Here is a 7,927-nt window from a genome sequence, read left to right on the forward strand (position 1 = left end):
GAAAAACCAATTTTGTGGGGACGTCCAACACTTTGTAAGAACTAATTATGCCTTTAAAAATATAAAAAAATAAATAGTGCCAAAATGTTTAGTTTGTTTTTCGACTTTCACCCTGTGTGGAGTTTTGTCTGACTGGAGTTAGAAATAGTAAATAAAAATATAGTGAGAGTCAATGAGAAGTCCCCACAAATATAGGAATGCAAACGTGTGTCTCTGTGTGAACTAGCTGGCTGATACCAAGGTATAATTTAAACCAGATTATAGCCCTAGACCTCAGGAGATGCTCAATGACCCTGTAATTCAAACCGGATTACAGCCCTAGCACCTTTATGGGTAAGGCCCTTTTCTCCAATGTGATTGACTTGGAATTGAGAATCAGTCTTTTATTAAGATTCGCTCACTAACCAACTAACAGACTGATTGACTAACTGCATTACAAACTAACTAACTAACTAGCCTCCTGCCCAAGTCCACCTTTAGCTACTGATCCCCTCTGACTGAAAACAGGTGCACTCTACCTGACTCGCTGTACTAATCTTATTGACTGGCCACTGTCACCCCCCTGTGTGACGATCTGCGTAATGCACTGAGCCGGGTTTGCCAATGTTTTAAAAATGCCCCTTCTCCTAGGGGTACTTCAAGGGGGTAGATTTGGAATTAAGACCCAGCCCCACCTCCCTCAGCACCTACTTGTGGTGCCAGAAGCTTGCTTGCCTCCTCGGAGGACGTGTGATGAAAGCTGACCCCGAATGCATCTTGCGATGGAAAAATTTAAAAATAGCAAAAAAGAAAGGCTTAGCCAATAGTCATCACAGTATGCAGTTGATATTTTAAAATGTCAGAGTACAGCATGACTGAAAAAGGTGAATCACAGCTATTGATAATGTACCAAGCTCTTGCATGATTGAACCTGCTGTCAATAAATGACCAGCATTTTACAATTCTATTATAACTCTCACAGACAGAGATCCCTGATAATTCCAGCTGTGTTCTTGCCCTGGAGAGAGTCTGCAGCAAACGCACTGCTCTGCCTTTATCCTGTGCTGTTACTATCGTTTTGATGTTTTTATTCACACGTGCCAGTGTCAGAGAATATATGTGAACCCTGAATACTGGTTCCCCTTCTGAATATTTGTACCCCCTTATTTTTTTTGTAACAAAGTGTAAGATGATGGCACCAGGAGTACCTGTACCTTTCAATGATGTCAGAATAGGAGCCGAAGGTGTAGAAGAAGGAAGAAAGCACACAGCACTCTATTAGGAGTCTCTATAAATGCATTCAAATATATAAACAGCAAATATAAAATCTGAATATGGATACTACCCCAGATTCTAGTGGGAGGACAGGTGACAGACATCCTCCTTCAACAGGAGGTAGCTTTGGAAAAGATCAGCTGGCTCTGGGTTTTGTTTCTCAGTCTTGGTCGCTAACTCACCTTTTTATCTCTCTTACTTACTATCTGAGTTGTGCCATCCTCAAGCAGCTCCTGATTCATATCTCCACAAATATTCAATGTACCCATTCCTTATCTCTCCTGTCTTGACTTGGCAGGCTGTCAGTAACTCAGCAGGAAAGCGTAAACATGATTATTAGAAGTATATTAAAACACTAAAATGGTTCAAAGTACTAGATATTACAAAAGCAATCTTTCTTTGCTTATAGGTCTGTTATAGCACTTTCAACTAAAACCTTCATTTTGAGACTATTTTCCCTAACCCTAACTCTAACCTTGTACCATCCAGCCCTTTCTGACAAGTCCCGTCTCACCTACAACAGACACGATAACAGCTTGCAAACATTGTTCACATTTACTAGCATTATGCATGCACAATTTACATAAAAATAGGGTAAATAACAAAAATGCATGTAGTGGGAGTAAATGATCGCTGGTGGGAACACAATTAATTCCCCTCATGTAGTTTCCAGTCGTGACATCGATAGTGACATGTGTCTGATCTTTTGTCATTTAGTTGTTTCGTACTATTTATTTTTTTATGTTGCTATTTCGAAGTAAAATAGATAAAAAAAAAAAAAAAAAAATTATATTTTTACAACCTAAATTTTTCCGATTGGAGACTTCATCTAAGTCCTTACTCCTGACTTGTGAATATTGAGAAAAAGGCAGTGAGTTTCATACTGGGGTTTTGGGTTGTGTGATAGAGAACACAGAAGGTGTTGTTGAGCGTTCTTCCATTTTAATCTTTAATCAGACATCAATCAGAATGTTTGATTAAAGATTAAGATGGAATGTAGAATCAGAACACAAACTACAGTTCCAGCAGGGTAACCAGTTCTATTGCTTTAACCAAGAGCTGCAAAGCCATGATGAAATGCATGAGTCATGTTACTCTCTTGTTACAGATCTACCTGCAAACAGGTATTGCCTGCAGCGATGCCCCAAGCTTCCAGGTAATGAAATCGTTGACTATTAGTCAATCTCACCTCTCTGGCACTGAGTTTAGCTCCTCAAACGAACCCAGCTGCTTCCACTTACCACGCTTGATGAACAGATCTTCAGTGGTTTTGATTTCTGATAGGCGTAAACAAGGCACCCTGAATGCTGCCACTCAGAGGGGAATGGTACCTTGGCATGTGAAACTGCGATGCCTGTCATTGTATCCACTTGCCTGGGCGCACAAGACACTTTTCTACCTCCGTGAATACATTTTGTTATATATTTTATCGTCTCATACGTGTATTATAGATTACTCTTGTAATACATACTATTGAAATCCATGTATTTTGAGTTCTATTTCAGTCAGGGCAACGGTGCAGGGAATCAGGGATCAAGTCTATTCTTTTGCAAGCTGATTCCATCTTGAGAACAGCAGTTCACAAGTTCAAGGCCATTAGCAGCTGTACTTCAGTGCTTCTATTTCAGGTTATGACAATAAGTGAGTGTCAAAAAAACAAGAGCCTAGGAAGCAGCTCAAGTGAACCCCAGGCGTGAAGCACAAGGGTATTTATAGGATCTCTTTGTACAGGATCTCTTTGTACAAGATCTCTATTTATAGGATCTCTTTGTACAGGACCTCTTTGTACAGGCTCTCTATGTACAGGATCTCTTTGTACAGGATCTCTATTTACAGGATCTCTTTGTACATGATCTCTTTGTACAGGATCTCTATGTACATGATCTCTTTGTACAGAATCTTTATGTATAGGATCGGTATGTACAGGATCTCTGTGTACATGATCTGTGAGAGCGTTGCAGGATCTCCTCTACCACTGCTCCAAGAATATAGCCAGGGGAGATAGACGCGTCCAGTAAGGCTGACTTGTCCGCATCTGGGACCCCCGCGTGAGACAGCCACAGTTGTCTGCTCACCGCTGCTAAGCCTCCCAGGCTCTTGCCCTTGGAGCCCTGAGATCTGCAGTAAAGTGCCCGAGACTGAAGCTAGTGGCTCGCGAAGGGTAACAGAGCCCAGCATGCCATCTAGGTACGCCATCAAGAGGCCTCCCATCTCAGCTTTGATATAAAATGTTCAGCAAATACCTGACAAACAGACATGTCCCAGAAGTACTGATTTGGCAGTCATCCTCCAATTGAAAGGTAACTAACCTGTTGGTTCTGTAATTAATACTCATAACAGCTGCAACTACATTTTCAACCGCCAACACTTTCAATGACCAGGTCCGTTCTTGCATCGTGGTCCCGTTCACGGGTTCTTGATCAAAGGTTGCTTAACCTGGTTCTGTTGCGGTCAAAATGCACCCCAGTTTCACCAGAACTTTGTTTAGGTAGGGCGGTGACCTGGCTGTGTGTTTCTCGTCGGTTCCAGAGAAAGGTAGTTCAACAGCCTGTTGTGTTAATTTGTAGCATCTTCATTACACTATTTTGTACAGTAATGTGTAAAATGCATCAGCGTGATTTATTTTGTGTTACCGGTAGGCTAAAGTAAAAAGAAAGTGCTCTACAGGTATTTTTTTTTTAAATCAGATAACGGACATGTCTGGTTTAGCGAGGGACTATTGATTATGAAAATCTTTCTGGTTGGGGGGTGGGGGACACTGGTCGGGCTGCCAACTGTCCGGTTTTCTAGTACACTGAAAACCGGAAACTCACTGCCTCTGTGCAGGTGGTGCAACATTGAGACACCTGTGTCTTTAATTATCAATTGCTGTTGCTAAAACAACAAACAAGCTGGACAAATTGAATAACCTCCCTCCTGACCTGTGAGGGCGCTGTGTAAAAGTCCTGTCACACGGGGCCCGACCTACCACACCCTGTCAAGTGAGGTCCAGGTCAGGTTTCAACCGGTAGGTCTTTCCCCGTTTCGGTGTATGATATTCAGTCGCAGAATGACGCCATTCTGCTAAACAGTCAGTACCATAGAGAGAGCCTGTTTCAAAGGAGTCCTGTTAAGGGTAAGTTAAGAAACCCTTGAGATATAACAGTAACTTACAGCTGTAACTCTGAAACGGAGTGACCAGTTACCTTCAAAAAATCCCAACATAGTCAGTAGACATGCCAATTAGGATGAAGCATAATTAAATGCACTTCAAAAATTCTGTCTTTATGCTCACTCTCCCTGACTTTCTCACTTCAAATAATGTATTTTTGGTGGTTTATAAATGCTTAAGAAAAACACAAAAAACTGAGCACATTATCCACCCCACTGACACAGATTTTGAACCAATTACTAAAATCTGAGACATTGTTGAATTTATTTTTATTCCTCACAACTCTTCTGCTCAGTGTGTCTGCACTGACAGAAAGAAAAAAAATAACTCAGTGCCGTCTCAACTCCGCCCCCTGGTGTATCTTTTCAATGACAATGTGCACACTATCAAAAAATACTAAATGCAGAAAATATTACAAAATTAACTTAAGTAAATGAGAGAATTGAATCACACATCAAAAAGAAGGAAATTGAAGGACAACTCAATCTAATGACTTGGCCTGCTCATTCTCCAGACCTCAATCCCATAGAACTTTTATAGGACGAACTGGACAGAAGAGTCAAAGCAAAACTACCCACAAGTGCCCTACATCTCTGGGAATTGCTGCAGAAGAGCTGGGAAGACATGTCGGGTGATTTCCTGCTGAAACTTGTTAACCGGATGCCTCATGTTTGTTGTAAGGAGCTTTTGTTGACACGTCGCGTAAATCCAAATCCGTTTCCACCTATATTTTTGAGGAACGGAATCCAAGATTTAGAGACAATTTTCAGTTTTCTTGAACATTACTTTGATACTCCTTGTGTTTTTTGTTTTGTACATTGTAACATGTGTTATCATTTTCAAGTATTTACAGAAACGTATATGACGTAAAACATTGTCAATTATGAAAAAAAAAAACTAGTTTCCAGCAAGTGTACTCAAAACTTTTGACTGGTACTGTGTGTGTGTGTATATATATATATATATATATAATATATATAGGATATATATTATATATATATATATAATATATATATTATAAAATTGAATCTGATGCTACGGAATATCTGCGTGGCGACAGTTGCCAAGGGCTCTTAATACAAGTCAAGGTTAATCTAACAGTTAATGTTCAGCTGTTGCTTTTCCATCGAAACACATTGTATTAATTTATTTTTTGTGTTTTCTTTGTTTTCTTTTCTACACATATCACATATGGTTGATTCTGAGTTAAGGTATATAATTACAATATTTTTTATAACTAATAGTCATTTCTAAGCAATGTTTGTAATGCTTCTGATTGCACACGTGATTACACAACTACTTTAAGCACTCTGCATAGGCTTAATATTTTACATGTTGTAACTACACAGCCATTGAAATCCTATTGTCATGTAAGTAGGTAAAAGATCACTTAACAAAAATATTACTAGCATATCTGTAACACTTTAGTTTGGCAGATAGTTCATATTCCATTTTTGTAAATAACCAGACTATAAACAGAAGGTTAATTGTGCTTCACCAAAGAATGGAATTATTAAAACTCACTGGAGTATACAATAAGTTAGAGTCGATTATAGATAATAAGGTTATTGAAAGTATACACACAAATATATAATTCTAACTTATTATTTTATTCAGATTTAATAAAAAAATCATTCTGCCACAATGAAACTGTAAGTTAATATTGATTGCTTTAATATTTATTCTGACCTAAGATATATCCTATTACTGAAAAAAAAAAAAAAAAAAAAAAAACGTAAAAAAAAAAACCTAGGCTTTAGTCCGAAAAGAGGGACACCCTCTCTATTGAAGAAGATGAAAATAAAACCCATCCTTATGCAAGGACTTAGATATACGTATCCATGATATAATTATATATAGATATATTATATAAGATCTAATATATAATATATATAATATATAGCAAGCTATAAAGCTGGAAAAAAAATTAAGAGACCACTGTAAATTTTTCTTAAATCAGCATCTCTACATGTATGGCAGCCATTCCATTCCAGTGTCTTTTGAATTCCAACACAGGCACACCTCATTGTACTGAATGAGATACTGATTAGGTGATCACCTAAACCAAATCTTATTTAAATGAGGAAAAGTATAAAAACCACTCCTGTGGTCATCACTATCCTCTTGCCATAGGACCAGCTGGATGGCAAAACAGTACTAGTCGTACCTCAAAAGTAATTGGAATCAAAAAATAACTTTTGACCATGCCCAAAGAGTTGAAAAGGAAGGTTTTGAGTGAGGAAAAGAAGAGTTCAATTCCTGCTTTACTGGCAGAGGGATATAGTGAGCGTCGGGTTTCTTCCATCCTTAAAATTTCAAAGACGGCGGTTCATAAGAACAAGGTCAGCAGCACACATTGGGGACAACAAAGATACAGACCGGCAGAGGGCATAAACGATTCTCCACTGACTCATTACTGGCTGTTGGAAGCTCGGTTTTTTTAGTGGTGGTTCAATGTAGTCACTGGATGTGTTCTTAGCGTTTACCGTAGACATGGTCCACGCCTTACTTACACACATCTCCCTCTAGACGGCGTTGCCGTCATACACTGAAATGATGGGTTTTCTTTTCTGGAGACACTGACTTCTTGACCGCAGGACATAAAACACATGACACAAATATTCGAAAAAAGGTTTCGAGACCCGACGGAAAGTCTCACATACCCATGAACACACGATCACTAGTTGGTATGACACATGGTTCTCGAGGTAACAACATAAACAAAAATCTAAACCAAAACTGTAATCTTGAATATAAAGCCCGACTACAGGCGAACTGGTCTCTTCGAAAACTGTCCACCGGACCGAAAAAATAAAATCATGGGGTAGAAGCTTTTGGTTTTGGTCCTGTTTTTATTTCATATATTAAAATGTTATATGCTAATATTTTTAGCTTTGTTAAGATTAATAACGGTCTGAACCAACCCTTCCCAGTGCAGAGAGGAATCAACAGGGCTGCTGTCTGGGTCAGGGATTCTCACCCCTCTCCCTGACAGATGTTACACCGATTAAGGCTGGTCTCGCTGACCTGGCCATACCGGCTCTCCCGCCGCCCAGCCACTGTCTCTCCACAGGCATTGACGACCTTCAGTGTTTTGTAACCAGTGATAACTGACTGGCAGTGTTGGAGTTCTGCACTGAGGGCCTTTGAAAGAGCCTCCTCCGCGTGGTGAATTGGACCAAAAGTGGAGCGCTTCTGGCAGGGAGATGGCTGAGAAAGCCTCCTCTTTCCCTGCCACACAGCTGGAGTGGAACAGAACTTGACTAAAAGTGCTGGGGGTGTACTTAGGAACTGAGGCATTCATGCAGCGAAACTGGGAGGGGGTGCTGGAGAAAGGAGCTGGAAGGCTACACAGCTGGCAGGGGCTGCTAAACCGCCTATCCTTCAGGGGGAGGGTCCTTGTGATTAACAACTTGGTAGCGTCCATGCTGTGGCACAGATTAATGTGTCTAGAACCTTTCCAGAGAAAGATGGTTAATTTCATTTGGGTTGGAAACCACTGGTAGTGCTGTACATACCCCG

The sequence above is a fragment of the Polyodon spathula genome, chromosome 39, assembly GCF_017654505.1.
Source record: "Polyodon spathula isolate WHYD16114869_AA chromosome 39, ASM1765450v1, whole genome shotgun sequence".
Lineage (NCBI taxonomy): Eukaryota > Metazoa > Chordata > Actinopteri > Acipenseriformes > Polyodontidae > Polyodon > Polyodon spathula.